Source organism: Silene latifolia, chromosome 9, assembly GCF_048544455.1.
Source record: "Silene latifolia isolate original U9 population chromosome 9, ASM4854445v1, whole genome shotgun sequence".
Taxonomy (NCBI): domain Eukaryota; kingdom Viridiplantae; phylum Streptophyta; class Magnoliopsida; order Caryophyllales; family Caryophyllaceae; genus Silene; species Silene latifolia.
The window spans coordinates 7,389,576-7,406,039 of NC_133534.1; positions in this window are offsets into that span (position 1 = coordinate 7,389,576).

Genomic DNA, 16,464 nt, shown 5'->3' on the forward strand with positions numbered 1-16,464 from the left:
CCCTCGGCTGTGACAGGACCTTGTTTGGTTGGAATGTGTGTACGGTAGCTAGAATTGTCTATCATATTAGTTGCATGCATGTTTATGTAGGTCGTAGTTTAGGTGAGCGACTATTTTTCTTTCTCTCTTATACATATATATGTTCACCCTTTGCTTTATAAGAGAAGAGTGACCCGTGAGAGTCCATTGTTTAAGGTCTTGCAAGGTCGACGGTTCAGCTACTTTTATAAACATCTTACAACTCGTTTGCATTTGACTGTTTGCTATAAGTGCTAGTTTGCTTGCATTAAATTGGTTTAAGTGGGCATTTGTAGCTAGCTCTGAGTTATCTTTCCCGTTCCTTTAGTTGCATTTTAGTTTACTCGAGGGCGAGTAAAGGTTTGGTTTGGGGAGATTTGATACGTGCATTTTATACAGTCTTTTTAGCCTATTTTATGCACGTATTTCTATGCTTTTATCGTGGTTTTATGCTACGAAATGCCCCGAATTGCATACTTTGGAAGTTCTTGTCTTATTTGCAGGAATGAGCCATAAAGTAGTGAAATCAAGTCATTTACCGTCCGTTTTGCATGCATTTGGAGGAAGAGATAATTTGGAGCGGGAAATATTGCTGTCTTGGGATGCGTGAAGCTATTTCGGGAGCTAAGAGGACAAGTCAAAGACCAAACTACAAGACCAACACGAAGCCGGAACCAGGAACCACTCGATCGAAAGCAGCTTTCTCTTGGTCGATCGAGTGAACAGACGGAAGAACTGTTCGATCGAGTGAACAACTGTTCGATCGAGCGACTTCTCTTGGTCGATCGAGTAAACAGACGCGGAACTGTTCGATCGAGTGACTTAACTGTTCGATCGAGCAGTTACAAGCTATTGGGCCTCTATTCACGTGAAGTTTAGATTAGGTTTTATGTTTTGATGCTATAAATAAATCTAACAGGAGGCTTGTAGGGGGACTTCGTTCTTTTCCTCTCTTCTCTTTGTTGGGAAATGTGTCCTCAACAATAGTGCGATCACATGATTTAAATATCATTATTAAATCTCATTTTAAGAATACAATTGGGAAGTAATATTGTTACTGTCAACTGGTCAACATATATCGGTAATGATTGGCTGACTAGAGTTTGACATTACTGTCGTGTGACGGTGGTGATCGATTATTGACCCCTAGGTCATACCTAAAGGGCAATACTCTTAATTGATTATTTAATTAATCGTATAATGTTGCGAGTTAATTAAATTACTTGAAAATTGACGGACGATTTTGGAAGTAAAATTTACGTATCAAATTGAAATGTGATTAAATGAGATACGGTCTGAGTAATTGAATTGTATCATTACTCGGATGAAATTATTGTTTAAAGAAACAATCGGAATTGAATGATTTATTATAAATGCAATCTGTTGTGATTTATAAATTGGTAAAATATTTTGGCACAAGTAATTATGATATTACTAAGTCGATTTTTGTATGTGACGTATTTTTATTAATACGTTGAATTTTTAATGTGTTAAAAATTACATAACAAATATATGTGACATGTAACATGTTACATGTGACAAATTTGACAAATAACAAAATAAAATGGATTCTCCATTTTATGCCAAAACCGAAAATGTGGGTGTGTGTACATGGTTTATATTGTGTTGTTTATTTTTAAATAGAAACACAATCATAACACTTGTTAGTAGGCTTGCATGCCTAGTCTCTTGTGAAGAGCACAAACAAAAGGCATTGGGCATACTACCCAATGCTCCTCTTTTTCGGCCACCCTAATAGAAAGAGAGAAGAGTTTCTTTTTCTATGGATTCATTATTCATTCATTCACTTATTATTTTCTAGTGTTAGAAAGATAATTTCCTCTCTATTTTTATGATAAGTTAGAGAGATTATTTACTCCAAAAACTCATCTCCTCTACCCGGTTTTAGGAGATTAAATACCAACTATTTTGGTTCAATTTTTATAAGATTAATATTATACTAGATCCAATAATATTAATTAGATTAAGAGAAAGCCTTGGGTATAAAGCTTAGGGAGAGATCTTACACTTAGATCTTGTTCATCCATAAGGAAAGCTCAAGAACAAAAGAAAAGGAGATTTCTTTTGTGCCCTATAAAACCGAAACATCATTGTAAGGACATGATTTCTCCTCTATTTAAATTATCGTTTGCATGCATAAAATCCGTATTTAATTTTATGACAAATTAATTTTAACATATATGAGTATGTTAGTATGTATATGAATCTACATTTCCTTCAATCGGTATCATGAGCCACGGTTGTTTGCATGCAAATTGGTTAAAAGTTTTTCCGAGTTATATGAATAACAAATAAAACTTGTAAAATTTGTGTTATTATGATATATCACGAAATCATTACATGCATGTTAATATTTCTGGTCCTAAAGTGTTTTAGGAATTTTGGTTAATTTTTCGGATTTTTATTGTTCATAATTACAATAATGGCATTTAAATGTGATTTTATGAGTAAAAATGTCATTTTTGGTCTAAAATTTGCTATACTTCGAATTTTTCATTGGTTTTTGGATATGTTGTGATACATATTATTTTGAGATAACCTGTAAATTTTCATAATTTTAGGACTTGTTATGCTCGAAAAATGGATTTTTCAATTTTAATTCGGATTTAAAGTGAAAAATAGGTTAATATGAGTTAAGTTTCGAATCTGGTCATAGAAATTTTATATGTTGTCACATGCAATTTTACAAGATGTGTGTAAAATTATTGGCCATAAAGAAGTCCTTATGCATGATTTATGGATTTTTGAAGAAAAATAGCATAAATAGTGACATTATTAGTTGAAAATTAATAAAACATAATCTATGACTTAGGAAAAACGTCTAATGTTGCATTTTATTATCATTTTCAGATCTAAAATTGAAAAGTTAATGAATATAATTTTTCCTCATGTTTTATGATTATTTTAGTAAAAATCGATAAAACCGCAACATTGTTTTTCCGGAAATTTTCGAAATTTTTTAACCTAAGATTTTGAACATTATGAGTGTCATGGTATTTTTCCAGAATTTTCATAAATTTAAATTTCAAATTTTGAATTTATTTGAAGTTTTGTGATTTATTTGAAGTTTAATAGCTTATTTTGTATTTTTGGACGAATTTATGAACAATTTTAGTAATTTAAGTTAATTATGTGTAGACACCTCGTTTCTACACCCCTCGCAAACCACCCGGTGATGATTGGGCCGCATGTTTGATTCGCGGAACGATTTGTGACAGTTCGTAAGATTATCGTCAAGTGATTGCTCAAATATTAATGTCAACCTCTTAGTTGTCATCTACGTACCGATACGGTCGTTTTGGCAGTAATTAGAGTACATTCGGAGTCCGGGTCAAAAACCGTCTCCATTTTCTCGATAGTCGTTAAATCCCGAGTCGAGAATGTTCGAACGTTAGGATATTTCTATTCCATATTTCACAAATTTTATCTTTTGGCAAACAATATCCCGTAATATTCAAAAGATAATCGAATTAAATCCGTCCTACCATAACTTAAACACGGAAATCTTTCTTAAACAGAGGAAACCCCGGGAAGGACGCGAGCAGGCCAGTCTTGCGCCTCTTCCAAGAGACGCAGTGGGCTTTGCGCCTCTTCCCGTGCCCTTCTTTGCATGATTTACGTATCTTTTTCATATCTTTCCGAGATTCACTTCCAAAGAGTCTCCGAAACCCTATTCCTCCGTGTGATTAGTATAAATAGGAGCCTTCGTTCCTCATATTTCTCACGCGAGTGTCCGCCCTTCTCTTCTCCCTTTGCATTCTAGACTTTGTTCTTACTAATTGGCGCCTACGTGCTTGAACATTCGACCACGTAAGCTCGGATCTTTCCGGGTACCAGCCTCTCCGTTGCATGACCGACCAATTTGACCACTACACTCAATCAATCTAATTAATCAACTTGTTTAATCGTTTTCCTCTTACGAGGGCACTCTTTCCTTGCATTCGCGTCGAGCATTCACTAATCGATATCTTAGTTCATCTCGTTCCGTCAACATGTAAGTCTGAGGGTGTAATAATTCCTTTATTTATTGTTATTTACTTTTCGTATCACCATTGTAAGATTTATGTCGAAAACACCATTAAAACCGATTTCTAAAACCGTACTTTAAAACCTTTTTTGCGGATTTCCAGTAGACAGACGAAGAGAAAGGACGCAGCAACTGCTGCGCCTCTTCGAAGGAGCGCGGCACCTGCTGCGCCTCTTCGTGAGGCTGCCGCAGTTCCTGCTTCTTTTCTTCTTCCTCCGTCCTCTGGAATTCGTATCAAAACTGTTCCTTTTGTTTTGTTCTTTAATTCTTCATCACGGTAATTTATAAATCATATGTATGTTATCCATCATCATTAACATGTTTTAGTCATTAAATCCGACTTAGATCCCTTATAATTCATATTTGCGGGTTTTCGTCATCAAATTCAAGTTTCGGGTTTTAGAGGTTCAATTCGTTAATATTAAGTTTCTGGAATTCGTTGTTGATAAATTTGCATCTGTTTATTTATTGTTCATCACTAATTCGTCATCAATCTATCATGTTTAATCTAATTAATTCGGTTTGTTAGTTTAATTAATCATTTATTAACGTCGACCCTTCACATAATTAATCCGTAAATTTCCGTCTCATCCATGTTTTACTGTTTTATGACCTCAATCATATGTAAATAATCCATTAATCACTTTCATCCGAGTCAATTAATTTAAATCAATCCATTAATTTACCAATCAACGTTAACAATCTGCAGTTCCGGCTTCACAGCCAGAACTCACCCTTGGGAACAGACGCAGTCGTCGCCGCGCTCTTCCAAAGGGCGCGATGTCGCGCTACTGTTCAGTGGTGATTTCGTCCCGAACTCCTTTTCGCCTTGACCTAGTTTAATTAGTTTACGTATTAACCAACTAATATCCGTATTATCACCTTTCGATCGTCGTGTTTTATTCTTATTCCTTTTTCTCAAATTATCCGTTTTAAAGGTATTTCCGACATAAATCGCCTATTTCAATGTAATTAATGTAATTTTCATTATTGTAATTTATAGTTATTTTATTGCTTTTATCGTTTGTATATTTTCATGTGTAAATGAATATTAATTCCTACTTCGACATCAATTGTATGATAAACTAATTGCTCACCGACTTAGTCTAATTCTCACATGTTAGGATTAATCAATGGATGTTGCATTGCATGCATATAGCCGACGATATATCGAGTACGAATAACTTCCCTAATCATTAGTAGAGGCCGCTATCGAGGCGGGCGGGATTAGGTGTTCGATCAAAAGAGCTTCCTAATACGTACCCTCACCCCTTACTCCAGATCTCCGTGAGCACCCGTGTTCATTGGCATCCACGAGAGTCATTCTAGACATAGAATGCTAAGGGTAACGATTGCTTAGTGTTCATGTCACTACTTTATGTCTTGACATGACATGAGGTATTCGAACGGTTCCAATTTCCCATAAAAATTGGTGGCGACTCCATACAAAATGCAAACGCTTGTTTTCGCTCCTCACCAAGCGCCCCCGTGGGCGGCCCGCTGTCCACAGTTTGGCGACTCCGCTGGGGAATACACTTACGTGTAGCTAGGGTGAAACTTGAACAAGGTTAGGGAATAGTTTGTACAAGACAATTGTCGGTTTTCATAACTCGGTCTTCCTAGACCGTTTAATTCGGCCTTCCTAGGTCCAACCCAACCCATTTGACCAATCGTCCCGTCTAAACGGTCCTAATTCTTATTTGGGCCTAAGGATGGATAGCGATTGACGTCATCCATACCATGATGCTTACTCTTGTTTGTATCAAGGACCTTCACTACTTGAGGAAATGGACTAGGAATCGGCCTTACTCTTGTTTGGCACGAGCCTCTCCACAGACTTCGGGTTTGATGGTTCGGTATGGCAACCTACCCTTTAAACCAAAACCCTCTTAAATGCACTCAGCATCCCGTTATAATGCTTGTATAAATATGTAAACCCTACGTGATCACCATTTCTAAACAAAACCATGACAAATTTTCAAAAAATCAAAATCCCTTTTTCAAACAAGAATTTCGAAATAAGGCCTTCAATTAGCGCAAAATGAGTCGAAACTCTGTCCATATGTCGAGTCAAACTTCGGGCCTAAAAAACCCATTTCAAAACTAAAACAAAAAAAAAGAAAGCAAAAAAAAAAAGTCCAAAAAAAAAACGAAGAAAAAAAGAAAGAACAAAAAACCAAAAAGAATGTTTTAATCAAAATATTTTTCAAACAATGTAAATGTAAATATGTAAATTCAATTGGGCTAAGTTAGAGTCGGAGTTCAAACTGACTATGTCCTAGTCGGAACTCTCTCGAGTCATAAACCCGTCTTCCTTTATATTTTGGGTCTTTTCAAAATTCAAGTCAAGTCCTAAGGCGTCACACCGTCATTTTGGACCCCCTACCCCAATTCAGTTAGGATCTAAACACTCGAGTCACACGTTCCGAGGCTTAACACACGAGTCTCAATGGGCCTCATATTTGAGTCTAAACTACAACAATCTTCTTAACACCTATAAGCAAACCTCGAGTCCAGAATCAACATGTGTCATCAATCCCGCCAATAAGGTCAATCATATAAGGGTCACTTCATCAAAGTCAACACTCGAGTCTAAAGGTCAAGGTCAAACACCGTGAATTCGAACACGAGAAGTCGCTCACGACATTTCACGAGTTCACAAGTCAAGTCTAGATGTGTCATCTCATCCCTTCCTTTGTTTGTTGCTCTAGTATGCGTGATCCCATGTCAAATCAAGTTGTAACGCGCGTCGTTTTCTTCTCGGTAGGAATTCCGCAATCTCCAATGAAAGTATTCAAGAACGTTTATCTGTCGTCGTCGAGGGACTAAGTGCTGCAGTCATTAAGCTTCAGGCCACCGTCGAAGACTTGAGCGCTCGTGTCATCAATATGGAAAAGAAGATAGATGTGATGAAACCTTTACCATCTTCTCATACCCCAAGGCCAAGTTATAGCTTCAACACGACTCACCCATCTAAGAAGGCCAATGAAGGCAAGGGAGTCAACCTCTTGGAAACTCCACCCAGAAGGCCGGGACGAGCCCATAGGGAATTCGTTGACCTCGGAACCACATATGAAGTAGCTCTACGAAGACTGGTTTCCCAGGGAAAACTTCATCCAATCGGTCCAACCCGGACTCGAAAAGATATTCCCTAGATGGAAGGGCGATTCATATTGTCGTACCATCAAGGTAGGGGACACGATACGGAGGAATGCTTTTGTCTAAAGCATATTATTCAGGATATGATCGAGGATCGCAAGCTTCCTGTGCCACCTTCCGCCAAGAAATCCAAGAAGATCGACCCTCTTGGGTCCAATATCATTAAACATGACGAAGAGTCATCTCTAGACTGTTCTCATCTCCTCGATCCTCATGATGATAAAGAAATCAATGTCCTCGAAGATGAAGATGTCCAAAATGGAATGCTCATGCTTTCCATTGCCTTCAACAACAAATTTTCCAAAATAGAGGGAGCTATTGATAGCCTAAACTCTCGGCTTTCCAACATAGAGAACCAGTTTGCTGAAATGGGTAAGAAGCTTGATGCCCAACCTTTCAAGATAAAGAATGTCCAGACAAACCCTCAACCTCATGGTCTCGAGGAGAAAGCAATAAGTGAGCGACCTGTTCCTGGTTCTTCTCATCCAAGAATCGGAATCTACAAAGGCAACCTCATGGAGCCTTCATCAAAGAAGCCTAACAACCCTCCAAGGTCATTTACAAAGGCTTCCGAAAATAAGGGCACACCTCCTAGGAAATTTACCAACCTTGGTATTACATACGCCGATGCCTTTCAAAGACTCATGGAACGACGAATGTTGAAGCCAATCGGTCCTACACCTGACCCCGAAAAGAAATCCAAGTTCTGGGATGAGAACGCCTACTGCAAATACCATAGAGGCAAAGGGCATGATACAGAGAAATGTTACAAATTGAAACATGTCATTCAGGATATGATCGAAAGCGGGAGGTTGTCCCTCTCAACCTTTAACCCACAAGGTAGCTTAGGCAATCCTCATGGATATACCACTTATCAAGAAACTCTTCTTGACTGTTATCCTTCCAACGTTCCCAATGATGAGGACGGGGTGCTCAAATGGGTGAATGCTCAAAGCCGGATGTCGAAGCCCGTTGCTGGAAGAGAAAATGTTCAAGCGTGGGCCGATGATTACGAGTCTAGTTCTAGGATCGAGTCAAAGTCCGAGTCCGAGTCCGAGTCTTAGGCTTTCTTTCCCATAATTTTTCTAGTATCTTTCTTTGTGTCAATTTCCATTCCTAGTGACAACCTGGGGGCTGTCCCACGAGTCACCTGTCTTCTCATGTCTATGCTAAATACATTCATTATTCATTTCAATAAAAGTACAATTTTCAATCCACATTCAGTCATATCTCTTCCTTTACCCATTTCCTGTGACAACAAGAATTGGTTTGAGACATTTTAAAATGACAACAACAACACGTGCCAAGTCAATGTGAGTACACTTATATGATGTTCCATTCCAAGTTGTAGAGGACCTGAAACTCCGTGTTCTTTCTTTACCTATTCCATGTCTGGCAATAGAAACCACAATATAACCCAGTGTAGACGAGCATATCTCTAGAGATTCTAGGACGAATCCAGACCATCTCCCTTGTTAACGATCCATGACGGAAGGCAAGCCCATTTCCCACAATAAATAACCCGTGTTACTGAAGACCAATCCTTTCACACTAAAGGTGCTAGTCTGACCTGAATCCATTCAAGACGATACGAGCCATGATCAAAGATAAAGGCTCAATCAAGAAGAACTGAGGTCAATATCCAAAGCCTTAGTTGTGCCTATATCCAAGACAAATGAGTCAAAAGAACGAGGCTCAATCAAGTCAATGTCAATATCCAAAATCCAAGGTTATCCTCAAAAAAAAAAAAAAAAACCTAAATCTAGAATCTGAGCAAAATCCGAGATATATTCTAGACCAAGAATCTGAGTTTGAATCAAGAACAACCCTGAAATCAAATGCTATACGGAATATTGCTGAAGTCTATAGAATCAAGACACCCATCAAGATGGTCAGCTAGCACCTTCACTTAGCCTTTCACACATCACACCCTAAGTCCTTCTCGAGACCGTTATAAGGAGATAGTTAGGAATTTTGAGAATCCTCTCAAGCTCGTCAAATATACCCATCCTTTAGGGCCAAGACATGGAAACTTGAACCCACATCATTTTAACATACCTTTATGTGCTCAGGCTACATCAAGTCAAGAGACTCCATTTCCACACCGCATTACAAGCCTTAACCCCATAAAGCCTTAACTCCACAAAATCAAGCTCCAGAGATTTGTTCATCAAAGCCTCTTATGTCCAAGCTCCACATTCCAAATATCCAATCCAGTTTCACTTTGACCCATACACGGAGTCTTCAAATACTTTGCTAGCTAGAATGGGACATACCCATATCATCCTTAGGGTCCACTTCTAGTGTGCTCACACGACAAGGAAATTTTTACAAAACAAATTATACCTCTTTGGTCTATGATCAGAGGGAGTTATCTCAAATCGATTCTTTGAGTCACCAAAGGAATATTACCCTTGTGACCCCATGCACTTTAAGGTCCTAACAACATAGCTTAGGCACACACTTGAACTACGATCTGGTTTGATTTCACCTTCTCAGGTGGATACGTAGGCAGTCCTTTCTTACACAAGAAGGATACAACCACAACACCCAAATAAAATTAACCAAACCTCAGAACTACGATCTGGTTTGATTTCACTTCACGTGAATACGTAGGCAGTCCTCAAGGACACAACCATCCCCACTTCCAACTTTCAATCTCAACCATCAACTTCCAACCTCAATTGTCAACCATCCTAATTATAAACTTTCCCTCAAGGACACAATCATCACAACTATAAGCTTTCAATCTCAATTAACATCCCATCCGCAACCAACACCTCTGTACTGGGGGCTCCTTATTGTCGCCCATCCTCTTTTTTACCAAATTCCAGAGTCATATTCTCATCCTGGGGGCTTCTCTTCCGAGATGCCACCCTTCCTTTATTCCTCTCTCATTCGAGTCTAGCTAGTACTCGGTCCGGACAATGACAAAGATCTTAGATCAATTTTCCAAGTCATCATGCCTCAAGAGGGGTCTCTTTTACAGCAAACGGTAATGAAAGAAGTCCTAGTAGACAGATGATCCATGGCTCATGCCTTGCTTTTATATGCCCCCATATTTCTTGCAATTCTCCTACCTTTGGAACTGATACGCATTGTCACCCATACTTGGCTAGGGGTTGCGCGTACTTAAACAAGGTCTGTCAAAGTCATCCATGTGTCGCGTCAAACCTAAGTTAGTGTTGCGTCAGTCCGACCTACGTCTACCTTTCACGTCCGTATAAGGTCTACGTCGCGTCAGTCCTATGTCTAAAGCCCATTTGAATATGCATAACGCATTACAAACGACAAACTTTTTTTGAACAAGTTTTAAACAACTTTTAAAAAGAAACGACTTTTGCAAAGCCTATGTGTTTCCTCATTCGAGGTCCATGTGATAATTGCTTACGTGCACATATTAGATTGCATTCTTGTGTGGCTACTAACCATGCAGGTAAGTATCAGAAGCAGTGCTCGCTCTAACTGGGGGCTTCGCTCAAGTCTCCATTCTCCCCAGCAATGAGCAGAGATTTTGCGATATTGCTCAAATTGTTATGTCCAGGCATAAGCAGAAGATATTTTGCGTGATTGCTCACCCAAGGCTTCTTCGACGATCAAGATGTTCCTAATCGTCATTTCTCTCCAATAAGCCCGATATTTTGCGATATTGCTCACCCAACGAGAGTTTGCTTGAGGACGAGACAGCAGATTCCCCAAAGTCATCGTTTCATCACCCATTGAGAGTTTGCTTGAGGAGAGACAGCAGATTCCCCAAAGTCATCGTTTCATTCCCGGTGAGAGTTTGCTTGAGGACGAAAAGCGAGATACCCCAGGCGATCCTTCATCCCTTTAGGTAACCCTTTCAAGATAAACCTTTAGATCTTTTAGATCCTTTAGATATCTTTCGAATAATCCCTTGAGATAACCTTCACATAATCCATTATCCTTCGAGATCTTTCAGAACTTACCTTAATTTTTGAGATAACCCTTTAGATAACCTTCAGGATAATCCTTCCTTGACCTTATCCCTTTCAGGATAATCCTTTCTTATCCCTTCGAGATAATCCTTTACTTCTTCGACACTTCAGAATAATCCTTTCAAGTAATCCTTCGATAACCCCTTTCGTTAAGTCCCCTTTCAGTCCTTTAGAGAGAAGTATCCTTGACCTTCCCTTTAGAGAGAATTATCCTTGACCTTCCCTTTAGTGAGAGGTAGCCTTTGAGTTAGCCTTCGAAAGTGTTAAGAAGCTTCTTGTAATCCCTGTGACCCCTAATGCCTTGGACACCAAGTTATCTTCAGACCAAAGAGTTTTTTTTTTTGCCGAAGCGTCTTGATTCCGCTTCACCCGGGGGTATCTCGGTATGGTCTCTTCTTATGGTGGCGAGCCTCCTTACGTAGTCTAATGGACTTTAAACGACCCTCCCGATAGTCGACAGACTCTAAAATGTTCCCGACGACAGGTCCTTGGCTCGGACCCCTTGAGCCGCCTCGCGTCGCCATAGTCGTCAAGGTTGTAATCTTCGATTGACCTGATGGCTATACTTTGACTTTCGCCTTGTCCAAGCCTCGTCAAAGTGGGGCTCAGAGACACCTCGTTTCTACACCCCCGCAAACCACCCGGTGATGATTGGGCCGCATGTTTGATTCGCGGAACGATTTTGACGATTCGTAAGATTATCGTCAAGTGATTGCTCAAATATTAATGTCAACCTCTTAGTTGTCATCTACGTACCGATACGGTCGTTTTGGCGATAATTAGAGTACATTCGAGTCCGGGTCAAAAACCGTCTCCATTTTCTCGATATTTGTTAAATCCCGAGTCGAGAATGTTTGGAACGTTAGGATATTTCTATTCCATATTTCACAAATTTTATCTTTTGGCAAACAATATCCCGTAATATTCAAAAGATAATCGAATTAAATCCGTCCTACCATAACTTAAACACGGAAATCTTTCTTAAACAGAGGAAACCCTCGGGAACAGACGCGGCCAGTCTTTGCGCCTCTTCCAAGAGACGCGGTGGCTCGCTGCGCCTCTTCCCAGGCCCTTCTTTGCATGATTTACGTATCTTTTTCATATCTTTCCGAGATTCACTTCCAAAGAGTCTCCGAAACCCTATTCCTCCGTGTGATTAGTATAAATAGGAGCCTTCGTTCCTCATATTTCTCACGCGAGTGTCCGCCCTTCTCTTCTCCCTTTGCATTCTAGACTTTGTTCTTACTAATTGGCGCCTACGTGCTTGAACATTCGACCACGTAAGCTCGGATCTTTCCGGGTACCAGCCTCTCCGTTGCATGACCGACCAATTTGACCACTACACTCAATCAATCTAATTAATCAATCTGTTTTAATCGTTTTCCTCTTACGAGGGCACTCTTTCCTTGCATTCGCGTCGAGCATTCACTAATCGATATCTTAGTTCATCTCGTTCCGTCAACATGTAAGTCTGAGGGTGTAATAATTCCTTTATTTATTGTTATTTACTTTTCGTATCACCATTGTAAGATTTATGTCGAAAACACCATTAAAACCGATTTCTAAAACCGTACTTTAAAACCTTTTTTGCGGATTTCCAGGAGACAGACGAAGAGAAAGGACGCAGCAAGCTCGCTGCGCCTCTTGAAGGCGAGCGGCACCGCCTGCGCCTCTTCGTGAGGCCGCGCATTCTCGCTTTTTTCTTCTTCCTCCGTCCCTCTGGAATTCGTATCAAAACTGTTCCTTTTGTTTTGTTCTTTAATTCTTCATCACGGTAATTTATAAATCATATGTATGTTATCCATCATCATTAACATGTTTTAGTCATTAAATCCGACTTAGATCCCTTATAATTCATATTTGCGGGTTTTCGTCATCAAATTCAAGTTTCGGGTTTTAGAGGTTCAATTCGTTAATATTAAGTTTCTGGAATTCGTTGTTGATAAATTTGCATCTGTTTATTTATTGTTCATCACTAATTCGTCATCAATCTATCATGTTTAATCTAATTAATTCGGTTTGTTAGTTTAATTAATCATTTATTAACGTCGACCCTTCACATAATTAATCCGTAAATTTAGTCTCATCCATGTTTTCTTTGTTTTATGACCTCAATCATATGTAAATAATCCATTAATCACTTTCATCCGAGTCAATTAATTTAAATCAATCCATTAATTTACCAATCAACGTTAACAATCTGCAGTTCCGGCTTCACAGCCAGAACTCACCCTTGGAACAGACGCAGCGTCTGCTGCGCCTCTTCCAAAGGGCGCGATTCGCTGCTTTGTTCGGGTGATTTGTCCCTGAACTCCTTTTCTGCCTTGACCTAGTTTAATTAGTTTACGTATTAACCAACTAATATCCGTATTATCACCTTCTGATCTGTCGTGTTTTATTCTTATTCCTTTTTCTCAAATTATCCGTTTTAAAGGTATTTCCGACATAAATCGCCTATTTCAATGTAATTAATGTAATTTTCATTATTGTAATTTATAGTTATTTTATTGCTTTTATCGTTTGTATATTTTCATGTGTAAATGAATATTAATTCCTACTTCGACATCAATTGTATGATAAACTAATTGCTCACCGACTTAGTCTAATTCTCACATGTTAGGATTAATCAATGGATGTTGCATTGCATGCATATAGCCGACGATATATCGAGTACGAATAACTTCCCTAATCATTAGTAGAGGCCGCTATCGAGGCGGGCGGGATTAGGTGTTCGATCAAAAGAGCTTCCTAATACGTACCCTCACCCCTTACTCCAGATCTCCGTGAGCACCCGTGTTCATTGGCATCCACGAGAGTCATTCTAGACATAGAATGCTAAGGGTAACGATTGCTTAGTGTTCATGTCACTACTTTATGTCTTGACATGACATGAGGTATTCGAACGGTTCCAATTTCCCATAAAAATTGGTGGCGACTCCATACAAAATGCAAACGCTTGTTTTCGCTCCTCACCAAGCGCCCCCGTGGGCGGCCCGCTGTCCACATTATGGTCAAATTATTAGTGAAGACTAAATTTTGAGTCCTAAGTTTTTAGGGTAATTAACTAGTACATAAATATGAATTTATGTATTTTTGTGATTATAAAAATGTTGAAATCACGTAAATCCGTAAAAACCGAGTAATATACGATATTGGCAATTTAAAGGCGATTTAGCATAAAAATTGGGCATGTTCATACATATTATAATGCTGCATTTTCTTTATGATTGTCATAATTTTAATTTATGTAATTTTGAATTATGTAATTTTACTTAGTATGGCCTTAGATTTTAAATTGGTATTTCCCGAAATGTATGGGAATATCGATTCGGTTGTAATTTTTATTGTGATCTCGTATCACCGTTTTGTAATTTAATAGATTTATTTTATTTTAGTTACATATGTATAATAGGAAATTATGTAATTTATTATGTAATTTTATTCATTCCGGAGTTCCTAAAGACGGATTTCTTCAAGAATGGCGATACATAAAGACGGTGTTACCTCGAGATGCGTGCCACAACCGAAGTTCAAGGGACCAATGGAGTTGGTTTCCGAATTTGTAATAGTTAAAGAGTTTTTATTTTTTTTTAGGAAGGCCATACTAGGATTTATTCTTTTATGCTTGCATTTTATTTTATGTCACATGCATTGCTAAATCGCCATAACTAAACATGCATTGTCATTTTATCGAGTTCATCGACCGTGTCAATTAGAATTATCTTAGTTCACTGCTTTAGTTCACTTAAAACGTGATAGATAATAAATTGACATGACCTCTCGCTAAAACAATCAATTGAGACATAGCCTTACCAAATAGTAGAAACCATGAAAACCTATTTCGTGAGGGAGTGCACTCGGCCATCCCGGGGTACAAACCTTGTTACGTAGGGGAAGTGGGTGATAAATGTTAATCCACCGAATTCGTGTTGATGAGGGTTTCATCGGCCATCCCGTGCCCAAATTAATATGAGTTTGGATCATGGACACATTTATTCGAAATTTGGATATTGAACTCAACAAAAGTAATTGATAAGGGTTTCATCGGCTATCTCGTGCCCTTGTTGATGTGTTTTGGGCTATAGATAAAACATTAGAGTAATATTATCGACCAAGAGTTCTAAAAGTAGAATCGATTAAAGAGTTAATCCACCGAGTTATATTGATAAGGGATGTATCGGCTATCCCGTGCCCAAGTTGATATGAATTTGGATCTTGGAATCATTTATCATAGTTGGGTAGAGGTCACTATGTAAATGCTTTACTTGTTATTTACAAGTATTTATAAAACGATAAATGTTAGGTTTTCCACTATTCCGTTATCATTTTGTTCTATTTCTTTACCACAATTCATATACGATATCATTTCGTTTTTGATTCAAATCTCCATTAAAATATCGTAACTAAAGACAAATATGAGTTTGCTTCTAAAACCTCAAATGAACCATTGCTAAGGATCTCTTGTAAAGAGTATAGATTAAAGTTATTCATTATCAAACAGGTTTTTGATTCTTGACTAACACATCTACTTGAAATGGATTGTTTTTCCATGTACTTAAATGCATTAAGTACATCGAAGCGATAAAATTGTTTTGGTAATTAGTTTTGTGAAGAATTCGTAATTGACCAAAATAACGCAACCACTTCAATGAAAGTTTTTAAGACTAAAACGAACAAATGAAGAGTAATCTTCATGAATTCAATTTTGCTTCTCAAAGCAAAGACTCATTGAAATGAGTGGGAGCATTCTCTTAAACCGTTAAGATGAGGACGAGGTTCAAGAAGTAAGGATTATAATGGAATTGATACAAGGTTATGATAAAAGTAAAGTTGTTGAAGAATAACGATACTAAACCTATCAATCCCGACCGATAAAGTTTCCATTGTCTTAAATGTTGGACACAAGAAAGGAAACTACCCCAAATTATTGAAGAATCAACAAATTAGTTGTGGGACATCTAATAGGATCTTCTTCTTTAAATGTTTATTTGATTAAACATAAATTTTGCTAGTACCACTTCGTCAATATTAGAAACCAATGGAGGTTTTCATCATTATGTTTGAGACATAGGATGATAAGAATATGACGACTAGCAACAATGAAGTCGAGAGATAGAGTAATTGTGTACTCAATCTAGTTTTTGGATTTAAAGTGGTACTTAATTGTGACTATTAAGTGCATCAACTCTAAATAAGAATATAAACTTGTTAAGAGACAAAAGAGGTTTTCACTTCTGTGACCCTATACACCACGATTTGATGTATGGCTAGCCCATTATC